At 37.8% G+C, this 16,931-nt stretch overlaps 1 pseudogene; it reads right to left on the bottom strand.

The window, feature by feature from the left end:
• Positions 1–15,032: 15,032 nt before the first annotated feature.
• On the bottom strand, positions 15,033–15,972 carry LOC113200104 (olfactory receptor 2H1-like; annotated as a pseudogene).
• Between the last annotated feature and the right edge of the window lie 959 nt (positions 15,973–16,931).

Raw genomic sequence — 16,931 nt, forward strand, 5'->3', positions numbered from 1 at the left:
AGGGGAGCCGTCTCGGACCTAGCAATAGAAATAAGGTAATTGAGTCTTGTGTTTTTATTTCAATCTCTTCTAATTAACTTTATGCCTAGAACCTCATTAATGAAACCACTGCGCAGGCCGCGTGGTAGATTTGGCGCCCATGAGGGGGGCATTCTTGATTAGTTAGATTGAGTGGGAGCGCGCTATAAAGATAAGGAAAAAAGAGATAAAGATAAGGAAAATATAAAGATAAAGGAAGAAGTGACATTGGGTCACAAAAGTACCTGGAGTTATTGAAGGAAAGAGACGTTAAATTAATTAAAATGGGAAATTCAACTTCTACTGATAAGGAAATGTACCTGACTATTTTAGACAGTATAATTAATCAGAAAGGGAAACAGATAAAGAAAACTCAGTTATTACAATTTTTAAAGATTGTAGGTGAATATTGTCCTTGGTTTTGCGAACAGGAATCTCCAAATTTACTTACTTGGGAGAAATTAGGAAGGAAGTTACAGAGAGTTTGTATTTCTACTGAATTACCTGGAGGCATAGAAAATATACAGAAAACGTGGACAGCTCTAGAAGTTTGTCTTTTTGAATATATGGGCCAGAGTTCATGGCCCCCTGAGGACCTTTTAAAAGGCATTCAACCATTCAATGAGCTGTTAGGTCTATTCAAATGGAGAATCAGCCTGAGGCTAAGTTAATTCCCTTTCCCTTAAGCCTTTTAAAAACAAAGGCACTAGGGGCCAGGCCAAAGGTTAAAAATGTGGACTTTAGCTCGCAGGATCAGGCTAACCCGCAGGCCGATTGTACAGAGCAACATCATAGAGGAGAAACCTCCCAGATCCTAGAAGGCCCTCCGGAAAAGATAGATGATCTTGCTAGAGAGGAAAATACAGAAGAGACTCCTAGAGGGGCTCAGGGTTCTTCTCAACCACGTGGTGTAGAAACCCAAATTCAAAATGGTGATAGTTCAGATTTGGACGGTGACTCAGAGTCTGAGAAAAAAGAATCAGATGTTGAAATTCAGGACTTAGAGAGAAATTTTAATAGGCTGCATTTAACACCGCCTGCCCCAGCTATTCAAATTCGGCAGGTACCTGCTAGAAGGACCAAATTTAACAGGTATGCTGAATTAAAAATGACTCTTCTTACCCCAGTCCAGCGAGGTATTAAGAAGGCTCAAGAAATGGGGAGGATACTAGTGGTTTTCACCTCTTTCCAGTTTTTGAGCAAATTGATGAACAAGATCAGAGAGTAAGAGTTCATACTGTAATCCCATTTAAAACTATTAAAGAATTAAAAAGTGCATGTGAGATGTATGGTCCAAATTCCCCTTTCATACAAAGTCTGATAGAGAATATTTGCTCACAACCCCTTCCTCCTAGCGATTGGATTTTTTTAGCCAGATCTTGTCTGAGTGGAGGGGATTACTTAATCTGGAAAACCTATTGGAGTGATTTTTGTAATGAGCAAGCAGAGAGAAACAGAAGACAGGGCATAGAAACACCAGTAACGATGTTTTTAGGGACTGAAGATTTCGCAGCTTTAGAAAGGCAATTAAATTATGATTTTGTAGTATACAATCAAATAACTGACTGTGCAAAGCGTCCTTGGAAGCAGATCGTCCTCAAGGACCAGTCTAATTTAGTCCTTACCAAAATCAGACAAGGTGCCAATGAAACTTATTCAGATTTCGTAGCCCAACTTTATCAGGCTGCAAACAGATCCATAGGGGACCCAGGAGCAAGCGAATTTATTGTCAGGCAGTTGGCTTTTGAGAACACGAATAAAATTTGTCAAGATGTTCTCCAGCCGCATCGTAAAAAAGGAACAGTTTCTGAGTTTATTTGCCTGTGTTCTGACTTAGATCCCGCCCAATTACAAACAATGGCTTTAGCGGCTACGTTAAGGGAAACCTTAGGGCCGCAAAATTTAGGTCAAAAGTCCCGTGGAAAATGTTACGTTTGTGGTAGAAACAATCACTTTGCCCGCGAGTGTCGCATGCGCAATTTTAAGTTCAGAGCTCCATCTATTGGTGATAATAGATATTGCAGGACTCAGCGCCACGCGGTGGACTCAGATGTTGCGGATGAGCCCGCCTTCTCGCCGCCAGCGTTTCCTCCTAGCAGGAGGACAAAAAACTTCCGTTCGGCCTCTCCCCGGGCCGAGCAACAATATGGGGAATTCCAGGGAAGGTCACAGGGTGTGACTTCACTGGTGCCGACCAGAACAGTCTGCGATTTTTACCAGGACAGGGACAGAGATCACAGACAGTTTTCTTAGGACCTTCAAAGACAGTTGAGTTAAATCCTGAAACAGGGCCAGAACAAATTTCTACTGGGATTTTCAGGCTGCTTCCTGATAATACTGTAGGTTTAATTTTGGGATGAAATAATTTGAAGGGAGCCATTGAGGTAATACCTGGTGTGATAGATTCAGGATTTAAAGAACAGTTATATGTTACTGTAAAAGCCAGTTATCCCCTAAGACTCACCCCAAATGATACTTTTGCCCAATTAATATTATTTCCTTGTGTCTCAGAAAGGCACCTGCCGGCAGATTCAGTTTCTAAACAGCCGGACAGAGTATACTGGTCACAGTTAGTAAGACAAGAACGTCCTTTATTAAAACTTAGAATTAATAATAAAAATTTTCTAGGAATAATCGACACAGGAGCTGACATTTCGGTATTGTCTAGTCGGTTTTGGCCTAGAAACTGGCCTTTGCATGTAGCACCAGCTAACCTAGAGGGAATAGGACAGGTTTCACAGCCTGCTCAAAGGGCCAACTATCTCCATTGGGAAGATTCCGATGGGAACAGTGGAGTATTTAAGCCTTATGTGTTAGAGTCTTTACCAGCTAACCTATGGGGAAGAGATATTTTAGCCAAAATGGGATTATTATTAGTTACTCCAAATTCTATAAGGTCAGTTGAAGAAGTTAATCAGAGGTATTTTCCTGGAGATGATAAGGAGACCTTTCAGGAAGAGTATCTGTTTACAAGCCAGTCTCCACGACGAAGATTAGTAAATGCTCCAAACCAAAATTTTTACTAGGGGCCCTGAGTACTTCCCCGATCCCTAAGACAGCTGAAAAAATAAAATGGCTCACAGAGGAGCCTATATGGATTTCTCAGTGGCCCATCTCAGGGGAAAAGCTTAAAATAATTCATAGATTAGTTGAGGAACAATTTCATGCTGGTCATATTGAACCAACGCTTAGTCCTTGGAACACACCTATTTTTGTTATTAGGAGAAAGTCAGGAAATTGGAGATTACTACAGGATTTAAGGGCAATAAATCATGCAATTCAGCCTTTGGGATCATTACAGCCAGGACTTCCCTCCCCCACAGCCATTCCCTTAGATTATAGCTTGATGGTAATAGATTTAAAAGACTGTTTTTTCTCTATAAGGTTGCATCCTGAAGATTGTGAAAGATTTGCTTTCACTGTCCCAGCAATTAATTTTAAGGAACCTGTTAAAAGATATTGCTGGAAGGTACTCCCTCAGGGAATGCGTAATAGTCCTACACTGTGTCAAAAATACGTTGATCAGGCAATAGATCCCATAAGAAATAGCTTTCCTGATGCATATATTATTCATTTTATAGATGATATATTATTGGCTCATGCTAATCCAGAGATACTTTCAGAAATTTTTACTCAGAGGCTTCGCTTACAGCAATGGGTTTATGTATAGCTCCTCAAAAAATTCAAAAGGTGTCTCCTTTTCAATATTTAGGTCAAATAATTCAAGGACGTACAATCCATCCTCAAAATCTTCAGATAAGAGTTAAGGAGTTACATACCCTTAATGATTTTCAAAAATTATTGGGAGATATTAATTGGCTAAGGCCATCCTTAAAACTAACTACTTCTGAGTTAAGTCCTTTATTTCAGATATTACAAGGAAATCCTTCTCCAACCTCTCCACGTCAGCTAAATTTGGAAGCTAAGGCAGCCTTAAGAAAAGTTGAAGTTGCAATTAAAAATGCACAGCTTACTAGAATGGATCCTAAAGAAATAGTGTATTTATTAATATTTCCAACTGAGCATACCCCAACAGGAGCCATATGGCAAAGATTAGGAGTTATTGAGTGGATTTATTTATCCCACTCTCCTCAAAAAGCATTAATTCCTTTTCATGATTCTATAGCTCAATTAGTAATTAAAGGTAGAACTAGGATTTTGCAATTAATTGGATCTGAGCCTGATATCATAATTATTCCATTTTCTGTTCAACAGACTAACTGGCTTTTTCAAAGTTCTAATTCATGGCAGATAGCTTTTGCTGATTTCCCTGGACAGATAGATAGCCATTATCCTTGTGATAAGATTGTACAATTTGCATCATTAACATCACTCATTTTTCCAAAAATTGTACCAGCTTATCCAATAGAGGGAGCTTTATCGGTGTTCACAGATGGTTCCAACTCCGGTAACGCAGGATTTTTCAGTCGTGTTCACACAGAGGTGACACAAACTTCTTATACTTCTGCCCAAAGAGCAGAGCTTCAAGCTCGGATCTGTGCCTTAGATTACTTTTCAAATGAGCCTATTAATATTTATTCTGACAGCTTATATGCAGTCGGAGTTACCAAAAATATTGAAACCTCAATGATTGGGTTTACTTCATCACAGGAGTTATTTGAATTATTTCATAATTTACAAAAGATAGTGCTAATGCGAAAGTATCCATGTTTCATAGGACACATTCGAGCCCATACTAATCTTCCTGGATCTCTAGTTTCAGGTAATGACAAAATTGATAAGTTAGTAGCTTTTTGTCAACAGATATCTTCATATGACTGTGCACTAGCTTCCCATTCCTTGCATCATCAAAATGCTTGTAGCTTACGTAAAAAAAATAATATTACCAGAGAACAAGCTCGTCAGATTGTAAGCCAATGCCCTAAGTGTGTTATTCACACTCCATCTCTGCCATCAGGGGTAAATCCCTGTGGATTAAAACCAAATCAGATATGGCAGATGGATGTAACTCATATTCCTCAATTTGGTAAGCAATGTTATATGCATGTCATAGTGGACACTTATTCTAGATTTTTTTTTGCCACAGCACGTACTAAGGAAAATGCTCAACATGTAATTTCTCATTGCTTAGCAGCTTTTTCCGTTTTAGGGTGCCTTTTGCAGATTAAAACAGATAATGCTCCAGCTTATGTAAGCTCTTCTTTTCAAAAATTTTGCCAAGAGTTTAAAATTAATCATAAAACAGGGATTCCTTATAACCCCCAAGGTCAAGCCATTGTGGAACGAGCTCATTTATCTATTAAGCTTCAATTACAAAAATTAAAAAGGGGGAATAGGATTGTCACTCCCCAAAATAGTCTTAGTCATGCCTTTTTTGTTTTAAATTTTTTAAACTGTGATGCAGAAGGTCACACTGCTGCTGAGAGACAAATGTCTCCTTCAGTAACAGGCCCCTTAGGCAGAGTTCTGTGGAAAGACTTACAGACTGGTCAGTGGAAGGGACCAGATCCGGTAATAATGTGGGGAAAAGGCCATGCTTGTATCTTCCCAGAAGGTGCCTTCCATCCTATTTGGGTGCCTGAATGTTCTATCAGACATGGAGGAGATAGAACCCAGATTCAAGTGACTGAGGATCGACCCAGAGGAGCCACTACCCAGAAGGAGGAGATTTCGGAAAAAGATGAAGAAAGACCAGATTGAACCAGTCGAAAAGCTGATTTCGTGGAAAGATGTGAAGAAGTTAACAACCCAGGCTTCCTGAATACTTTGACGCCTAGGAAAGAACAGGACCCCAGTCTTGATGGTAGCGACAGTAATTGCCCTACTGGGCTGTCAGGTAAAAGGGAATCAAGTAGACACTTATTGGACATATTTCCCAGATCCACCCCTGGTACACCCAGCTGTGTGGACTGGAAAATCTATTCCAGTATTTACTAATGACTCATTCATGATGGGAGGATTTACAGATACTCATATTACTCCCAATCATGTGACTAGATTTAATTATTCTGGCTACAGTGCCCAATTACCTTTGTGTTGGTCACATGATAAACATGCTGGCTGTCTGAAAGTATCATTCGAAGAAAAGATAGCGATTGGTAAACCTAGACTGACAAATGATTCTATTTATGGGGACTTAAAACCTAACACTAGATCAGTAATTAAGATGGGACTTTCCCATAACAAGCCAGTCATTTCTGCAAAACCTCCACAGATACCCCACTGTCCAAATAGTTCTATAATTGAGATTGGCACCTTTCCTAAATGGATGGACTGCGTAAATGCCTTTCCTGTACAACATAAGGTGTCTAAAGATAGTGGGTATATTTTAGACTGGTCTCCAAAAATTGATAAGAGACAATTACGAAGAAATTCTGCTATGACACCTGCAGGATTTGTTAGTAATATTTTGACTTATAGTGAAGGAGGTATTCAAAAAGATATTTGGCATTGAATTGCTGCCTCAGAGTATTTACATTTTACAGATAAACCTTTACCAAAATTTGCTGGCAAGAACTGTAAAGAGGGATCTTGCTATGGCTTAAGAGCTTGTGTCCAATCTCCTTATGTTTTAATTATTGGAAATGTAAAAGTTAAATGGATAGATGACAGATATATAGTTACTTGTAATAAGTGCAACCTAACCAACTGTATTACTAGGTATAATGGAGGAAAAGGAGTGCTGATACTTCATCAGCCCTCTTTTGTTTTATTACCTGCTAATATTTCAGAGCCATGGTATGCTGATGCTGGTTTACAAGTCTTGCAGCAAATTCATGCTCAGCTAACAAGACCTAAACGTGCTATTGGAGTCATAATTGTTGGTGTCTTAGCACTGATCTCATTTATTGCCTCAACTGTCTCTGCGTCTCTGACATTGTCTTAAAATATTCAGCATGCAAAATTTCTTAATCATTTAGCTGAAAATACCTCCAAGGCTCTGCATAATCAAGTAAATATTGATGAAAGGATTGAGACTAAATTAAATGCCTTAGAGGCGACTGTTATAGACATAGGTAATGAACTTTCAGCCTTAAAATTTAAGGAAAGGCTTAAATGCCATGCTAATTATAAGTATGTATGTGTTACAGCTGCCAAGTACAATGCTTCTCTCTGGGATTGGGAGAAGGTTAAAAACCATTTATTGGGTATTTGGCAAAATAGTAATAATAGCTTGGATATTCTGGAACTTCATCACCATATCCAAGTAATTCAAAATAATAGAGCTGATTTTTCAGATCCTTCTTCTTTGGCTAACCAAATATTGAAGGAGTTAAATGGATTCAACCCTGGAAATATTCTTAAACACTCCGCTTGGTACATTATGGGATTATTCTCTTTGCTGTTAATTCTCTTTTGTATTGTAACTATAGGATGGCGAGTCTTCCAATCAAGAATCCAGGAACTCCAGAGAATGAACAGCCGCCTCATTGTTAAGACAAAAAAGGGGGAATATGTGGGAAGCCATTCTAACACATGATTGGGCGACTCCCGTTAAGGGCCTGAGGCACTTTGGCAAAGTGGAAGTTTTTCCCAACCCTTTCCTGATGAGAGAGCCCATCCGTGTGGGGGTGTGCCTGACCACTGACCCCGGGGACCCAATCACTGACCCTGACCTTGGAGTGCAACCCCCCCTCAACCTTCATTGGATGGAATTCTCCCCTGAATCTCTTGTTCCCTAATAAAAGGCTAGTCCCCGGCGTGCTCTCTCTCTCTCCTGCTAGCCCTGAGTAATCCCTGCTGTCCTGCTGGGCAGTTTAGAGGAGCGAACCAGAGAGGGGAGCTGCCTCGGACCTAGCAATAGAAATAAGGTAATTGAGTCTTGTGTTTTTATTTCAATCTCTTCTAACTAACTTTATGCCTAGAACCTCATTAATGAAACCACTGCACAGGCCGCGTGGTAGAGGGAAAGAAGCCGCCATCTCTCTAGGCAGCAGAGGACAAAGAAGGAACCATTTTGCAGCTGCAGTGAAGGGGTTGACAACTAAGGAAACTTCCTCTTGGAAAGCCCAAGTTTGGTCAGAAATGCAGGCCCAGTAAATATACACTGCACATTACAGGGTATGCTTAAGTGACAAGAAGAAATCAAACATGGAGAGAGTTTTACATATGGGACATCTAGTTGCAGAAACTCACCTAGTTCTATTCTTCCCCTTCAAATCTGACTATTTGCAGGACCAACTAGGAAATATGCATCTGGCTGGGAACTCAGAAGGGCAGGGGCTGAAGAAATTTTTTGGAGACTAAACCTGGGACCAGGAAACATGGGGTCTGAAGGTGATGTAAGTAACTAAGAATTGGTTCCTCCAATACATGAATGGAACTCAGGGGAGGTCCCTGGGGTAAAGACTTACAGCATGTACCAGCAACTACTGGGCATGGGAGGTGAGCTGATTTAAAATCTCCAGACCAATTAGTATTTGGGAAAGAGTCCAGAACCTTCCTAAGCCTAAATCCTGCCTCCAGGAACTCCATCGACAGAATTACATCTCTCACTTCAGCAATGCTAAGAGTGTAGAATCACTTGAGAAGACTACACCTAAAACTGCTGAGAAGAGAAGCTGAGAATATTTTGAACTCCAATGGAAAGAATTCTTTAAACTTTTCATGAAGATTTTTATTCTTTTATTTTTCTGTTTATTTTGTTTTTACTGTTTAATTGTGACCTTAATGGTACATGGACATTTATGCAGTTTCCTATTTTTTTTGTCTCACCTCTAGCATTATTGAAGCCAATTATTTTACATGAATTAGTTTTTTTATAAACTAGGATATTTGATTAGTATATTTTAGTTCCATTTTGTATTCTTTTGTTTTTATTTTTTTAAAATTTTGCTTTATATATATATATATATATATATATATAGTTTTCTCCTACTTGTTTCCCTTAATTTTCTTTTCTTCTGCTAACAGCCAATGTCTATTTTTCTCTCTTTTACTCTTCCATTAATCTGCTGTTCTTCTCTCCTCCTCCCTTATAATCATCACATATTATATCATTTCTGTTCTCTCTGTCCACCATCTGAAAATGTAAATCCTTTTGCAAACTTGCTGTTCGTATTACAGGCAATAACTGATCATAGCATTTCTATTTATTGTGATAATTAACATTGTAGACATTGTGGTAGAAACTATTTGGTTTAATGCTATAAATTGTGTGCATTCATTGTTGTTGTTATTATTTGTCTCTCCCTAAACAGTGAGATACTGGAAACCTTCAAGGACACTACAAGTTCACATTGTAGGAACTCTACTGACTTAGATCCATACTTTTAGATGAGTAGACATAAAATAAAAACAACAACATAAAAAAGAAAGGGAACAAATCACACCAAGCAAAGTAAGATACTCTAATAACAGAATCTATTAACACCACAATGGAAGAAATGTCAGAGAATGAATTTAGAATGTACATGTTTAAACTGATCTGTGAAATAAAGGATAATGTAAGAGAGCTAATACAGGTAGCAAATCTCTATCACTTCAATAAAAAGAGATTCTGAAACAAACAAACAAATAGAAATCCTTGAAATGAAGGAGATGAAAAACCAAATAAAAAATTGAATAGAAAGCATCACCAATATGCTAGACCACTTTGAAGATAGAACCTCAGCCAATGAAGACAAAATATATAATTTTGAAAACAGAGTAGACCATGAGGAAAAGTTGTTAAGAGACCATGAACACAACTTCCAAGAATTATGAAATAACATGAAAAGACCAAATTTAATATTTATACGGATAGTTGAAGGTGTGGAGATACAAACTAAAGGAATGCACAATATTTTTAATAAAATAATATCAGAAAATTTTGAAAATCTAAAGAACGAAATGGAAACTCAAATACAAGAAAATTATAGGACCCAAAATGTGTAAAATTACAACAGGTACACATCAAGATACATTATAATGAAAATACCTAACATACAGAATAAGAATAGAATTTAAGAGTTGTGAGTGAAAATATCAGATTACCTAGAGGGGGAAAACAATTTGGATCTCAGGTGATTTCTCAACCCAGATCCAGCTTTGAAGCTGGATGGTCCTGGAAAACATATACCAAGCTTTGAAAGAAAATGGATGCCAACCAATAATCCTATATCCAGTAAAATTAAGCTTCAGATCTGAAGATGAAATAAAAACTTTCCATGATAAACAAAAAATCAAAAGAATTTGCAAGTAGAAAGCCTGCACTTCAGAATATTCTCAACAAACTCTTCCATGAAGATGAAATTTTTAAAAAAGTGAAAATCAACAAATGGAGAAATTACACTAAAGGAACAATCAATCAAAGAAGAAACTAATTCAAATTTATAAACTAGAAATAAACTCAAATGACTGGGAACACAAATCATATCTCAATAATAACCCTAAACATTTATAACCTAAACTCATCAATCAAAAGACATAGACTGGCAGAATGGATTAAAAAAATAAGACCCAACAATATGCTGTTTCCAAAAGTCTCACCTTTTAGGCAAAGATATCCAGAGACTAAAGGTGAAAGAATAGAAAAAAATATATAATTCACAAGAATTGTGTAAACAAGCAACAGTGTCTATCTTCATATCACATAAAGTGATATTCAAGCCAAAGTTAATCAGAAGGGACCAAGAAGGAGCTTTTCATACTGCTTAAGGAAATTATACATCAGCAAGACATGACAATCATAAATATTTATGCCCCAAACAATGGAGCATCTACATACATGAAATAAACCCTCCTCAACTTCAAGAATCAAATAGACCACAACACAATAATACTGGGTGGCTTTAACACACCTCTCTCACTACTGGATAGATCTTCTGAACAAAAACTAACAAAGAAGATATAGAACTAAATAGTACAATCAATAATTCAGACTTAACAGATATATAGAGAATATTTTATCCATCAATGACATAATACACTTTTTGCTCAATAGCATATGGATCCTTCTCTAATAAGTACCATGCTATGTCAGCTATCACATATGTTGGCATACAATTGTAATATTACCTTAATATATTTTAACATCTGTAGGGTTATTTTGATAGCTCCTTTTACATTGATATTGATTTATGTATTTTTTCTTCCTACTACTTAATTTGAAAATAAGTTGATTATTGTTCTAGCTTCTTTCTGATACAAGTACTTTAAGTTATAAATGTTCATCAGAGTACTGTTTCATCCCAGAAATCCTAATATTTTAAGCTTTTATTATCACTTAGATGACAGCACTTTTTATTTATTCTTCTTGTGTTTTCTTCCTTGACTTCAGAGACATTTATCAGTGTGCCATTTAATTTTGAAATAGTTGATGTGGGGGTGGCATTTTATATATCCTAAGGTGATTGATTTCTAGTGCAATAAATCATGCAGGAACCACAGTCTGCATGATTTTTAATTTTTAAAAAAATATAAAGAAAAAATAAATGACTGAAATAACTGTCTCCTGAATTGTCAAGTGAATTATAACCCCAACAGAGAACACGTGGAATGTGGCCTTTGAATTGCCTGTATAAATACCTCTTGTTCCTTCTGATGGCCAGAATCACAGCATTTGGGACAGGAGACCCCTGTGTTTCTCCTTTGATAAAAAAGCAATAAACTTTTTTTTTTTTCCTTTTTTCTCAAAACTGTGTGCTTGTTATTGGATTGGCATCAGGAACAAGTATTGAGCTTTCGGCAACATATCTTCAGATATTTGATATTGCGCCATATGCCTCTGTGCCTCTGTTCATTTTTCTCCAGTCTTTTTTTCCCCCTCTTCATACTGTATAATTTCTATTTATCAATCTTCAAGTTCATGAATTCTTTCTTGTCACCTCAACTCTGTTTTTGAGATATTTAATTTTCTTTTTACTCAGTTTTAATATTTTCAGCTCTTGCATTTCTACTTGGTTCTTTCTACAGATTATATATCTTTGCTGATATTTTCTATTTAGACTTTGTATTTAATGCAAGAGTTTTGCTTTGTTGCCCAGGCTGGGTTCAAACTCATAATCGTCCAGTCTCAGCCTTCTGAGTACCTGGGATTGCAGGCACTCATTACTGCATTATTTACTATAATTCTGTCCATCTATGCTCTAGTCACTCAAAGATTTTATTTATATCATTTTAAGTGATTGCTCTCATTCTAGAACTTTATAGATAGATCCACTAAATACATACATTGCTTCTGTGTTTGGTTTCTTGCACCCTGTACTATATTGTCTATATTCATTCATCCATGTTGCTCTGTGAATCAATTGTTCATTCATTTCTCTTACTCCTGAGAACTGTTATGCTGGTTAAGTATGCACAAGTTGTTTAATTGTATTCTATTGATGAATAATTGATTCCAAGATCTTAAAGTATGCCTCCCTCAATTTTCTGGCATTACTCCATGGACAAGATAGAGCCTGCTTCTCTTCCTTTTAAGTGTGCATTGCATCTAATGACTCACTTTTAACAAACAGAATGTGTCAGAAATGATGGTGTGTGACATCTAAGCCTAGCTCATAAGTACCATTGTGACTTGTACCTGTCCTCTCTCTTGGATCTTCAGTCAGGGGAAACTATCCAAGCAGTGGCTACAGAGGTTCATTGTAGGGGGGTGGTGGAAATTAAGGTTCTCCAAAGGAAATAAGCGAACAAGTGACTGGGACATATGTAAGATGAACATTTAGTCTCATCCAAATCATGTGTGGAGGGCAATTGGCTGACATCTTGACTATAGACTCCAGAGAGACCCTAAACTGGAATCACTAACTGTTCATCTGCTTCTGAGTGTGAGTCTCACAGAAAATGGGAGGTCATCTCCCAAGAAACCCACAGAAATTGGGAGACAATATGTGTTGTTTAAAGCCATTAAGTTTTGGGGGGATTTTTTTATGTAGCAATAGATGGATGGTTAGATGATTTCCTGCTTTTATTGTTCTAAGTAAATCTGCTATGAATTTTCATGTACAATTATTTTGTGATCATATATTCTCATTTCCTTTTGGTAAGTACCTATGAGTAGACTTTGTGTGTGTCACATGGTAGCCATTTTTGTGAGTGAGAAGTGATATCTCATTTTTAATTTTACTTTAATAAAATTTGTAAATCTCAAGTGTATAACATGATATATATGGTATACATAATTATATACATATGGTATATTATATATGCAATATATAATATATGATCACTATATATTATATATATATAATATTCAGAAAATCATATAAACAAGCTGTGAATGGAATATATATATATATATATATATATATATATATATATATATATATATATACATTTTTACTATGGAAAACATCTGCTTATCTAATAGGAACAACATCTTCACTGAAGCATCCTATTAAGCATCATGTAGCCAACATGATGATTTCCTTATCATTCTGGGCTTCTTGGTAGAGAAGAGAGGAAATATTATAATTAAAATATAGTAATATGTTGTTAAACCATGGGAAGATGTTTGGAAAAATTAATCATTAGATATTTTCATCATTATGTGAACATCATAGAGTTTATTTATACAAAGTAAGATGACTACCACATATCTAGCAGATAAAATCTGTGGGATCACTATTATATACATGGTTCATTGTTGACCCCAAAATCATTATGCAGCATATAACTGTGGCAAGCTTTCCTCCTAATATTCCTCTTTTATTATAATGTAATGAAAATTTCTATTGGTGATTATAGTATGACAATAACTGTTTTCATCAGATTGACAGGATACCAATTCTATCAAATTTTTTTTTTGGTACTGGGGATTGAACTCAGGGGGACTCAACTCCTGAGCCACATCCCCAGCCCTATTCTGTATTTTATTTAAAGACAGGGTGTCACTGAGTTGCTTAGAGCCTCTCTGTTGCTGAGGCTGGCTTTGAATTAACAATCTTCCTGCCCTCAGCCTCCTAATCACCTGGGATTACTGGTGTGCACCACCTTGCTCAGCTTCTATATTGGTTTTAACAAAAACAATTGCATGTATATTTGTATGATGTGATGGATTTGGTTGAGTTTTAATTCCTCTTTCCCGTGGTTATTACTTGAAGGATAAAAGAAGAAAAGGAAGGCAGAAGAGGATCAACAAAAGAAGGAGAGTGGAGTCAAATGATCTTGAAGAAGGAGAAAAGAAGACATATAATGAATTGAATGCTCATGTCCCCTCAAAATTAATAAGTTGAGCCTAGGTGTGCTGCTGCATGCTTTAATGCCAGCAATTTGGGAGGCTGAGGCAGGAGAATTGCAAGTTCAAAGCTGGCCTGAGCAATTTAGCAAGGCCTAAGGCAACTTAATAAGACCCTGTCTCAAATAGAAAAATTCTGGGGATGTAGCTCAGTGGTAGAGCATCAAAGATTCAATCTTCAGGATCAAAATTAAAAAGAATATCAATGGAACAAAAGTGGACCAGGTGACTGCAGCAGTGTTGTGAGATACTCTGTTGCTGAGGAAACAATTCTGGAATGGAGCCAGGTCTCATGAAATTATATATCTCAAATGTACAGGGCAGGATGCCTCAAGCTCCATTACAGCCTGGAAAGCACTAGGAAATGTCTCATGACAGCATCCCAGGGGAGTTAGGAAGAGAGTGAGAGATAGTCTTGAGGCAAGTCCTAGCAATCTGCATATCTTCTCATACTCTGTGGGAATTAAAAGAATCCTTCTAAGTCTCAGATTAGCTGTGGCTCAAACATTTGCTTGCATGGCCCACGTAAATATGTGTAAGGTTCTAGAATGCCATGATGAACTGTTTCTCCTACAGTGATGTGATAAGTGCAGAGAGATTACAGAGTGAAAAATGGGCATGATACATTTAGGGAATCTGTAGAAGGGAAGGCAGTAGAGAGAGGATGGAGTAGAGAGGAAATATTAAACACTGATGGTAAAGATCACTGAATTTAAGATGTTTTATGGAGATATTTGTCTTCTCTTCACTGGACCTCTGTCTCTCTCTCACATACCACATGGTTATGCTTAGCCTCTACACTGGCTCAGTCATGTGGCTTGGGGAACTCAACATTCTTACAAATCATGAAGAAGGTCTCTTGACTTAGAAATGTACGTTAAGCAGCTCAACCTCAGCTCTCCCTCGAATCACCTTCTTTCCCCAGCAACCTCCTGAATGCCCTCTTTACCTCCTTGTTCCTCAGGGTGTATATGAACAGGTTAAGTGAGGGAGTGCGCACTGCATAGAAGAGGCCAAAGAACTTGCCCCTCTTTTGGGCATATGGATTTTTGGGCTGGAGGTAGACAGCAATGACGGAGCTGTAGAAGATAGTGACAACCATAAGATGGGAGGAGCAGGTCCCTAAAGCTCTTTTCCATGCTTGGGCAGAGTTAATCCTCAGCACTGCTGGTGCAATAGCAGTGTAAGAGACAAGGATGAGGCTGAGAGGAACCACCACAAAGATGACACTGTACACAGCTAACTGGATTTCATTGTAGGTGGTGTCTCCACAGGAGAGTCTAATTAGAGAAGGAACTTCACACAAAAAGTCATCTATCTGCCGGTGGGGACAGAAGGGCAGGCAAAGAGTGGGTGGCGTCTGGACTATGGATTGGGCCAGACCCATAACCCAAGCCAGAGCTGCTAGTTGTATGCATAGTCAGTGGTGGATGATGGTGGCATAGTGAAGGGGCTGGCAGACAGGCACATAGTGGTCAAAGGCCATCACTGTCAGGAGGATGCACTCAGTTGTTCCCAGGGACAGAAAGATGAAGAGCTGAATGAAGCAGCCCAGGAAGCTGATGGTCTTCTTGGGGCCCCAGAGGTTGACCAGCATCTGGGGGAAAAAAACTTTTGGTGAAGCAGAGGTCCAAGAAGGAGAGGTTGGAGAGGAAGAAGTACATTGGAGACTGGAGCCTGGGGTCCAGCACTGACAGAAGGATGATGAGTATGTTGCCCACCAAGGTGAGGAGGTAGGAAGTTTAGACAACCACAAAGAGAATCCTTTCCAGCCCTGGGTGTACAGAGAAGCCCAGAAGGAGGAATCCCACTGGGGAGCTTTGGTTGACCATGGGCAATTCCTATTCAGAATTAGAAGGATAAGATTATCAGATGAGTGAGCTCCAACCTGTTTTGTAAAAAGTCAACTCAGAAACTTGTCATGTCATATTAAGTGGACATTTCTCCCCTCCTTCTCTCCCAGGCTTCCATTCCCAGGCACATCACCATCCAGCATCTCTGTTCCCTTGTTCTTCCTGGTCAGACCTTATCTTGTTGGAGGACAGAAAGCAGCAATATGGTAGCAATGGTAGGAACCTTGGAACCCTGTTCTGAATAATTAATTACTCTTCATTAATTCTGGAAAAACTTATTAGGCATCTATTTTCTTCTGAATACTTTGGTCATTCTGTGCATCCAGAAATAATTAGTGAAAATTTGTTTGTTTGTTTGTATATGATCCTGGGGGTGAAACTCAGGGCCACAGGCATGCTGGCTAAATGATCTACCACTGAAGAGCATCCATACCCCAAAGAAATCTTGTTAGAATTTCACTATTATATGTATGTATGCAGGGTTGTTTTCTATTCTGAGGCATAAGTATCCTAGGATCATTTTATTTTCAGGGATGACAAACATATAATTGATATTCAAAATACATTTATATATAGACAAATTTCCCTTGAGTTGGAGATTGCTATTAATGTATTTCATACTTTTCTTCAAAAGAATAATGTTGAAAAAAAAAAGAGTAATGTTGAGACAAATTCAAATCCATGTTAAGAGGCTCTGATGAAGACACAGTCTGGGAGCTACAGGATAGTGCTTCATACTGAATCCAATTCTTCCTAAAGAATTTTTATTCTGAAATTAATATTCCCTTCATCATCCTTTTTGTCTTCAGCCTGAGCTTAAGATAGTTTGCATGGGAGATAAAAACAATTCTTTTCCCATTTAGGACTCCAGCTTGATGTAAACTGAAATGCTTGTGGAACAGATTTAACAACGGAATTTTATTTATTTATTTTTGGTA

This window comes from Urocitellus parryii, chromosome 8 (assembly GCF_045843805.1).
Source record: "Urocitellus parryii isolate mUroPar1 chromosome 8, mUroPar1.hap1, whole genome shotgun sequence".
Taxonomy (NCBI): Eukaryota; Metazoa; Chordata; class Mammalia; order Rodentia; family Sciuridae; genus Urocitellus; species Urocitellus parryii.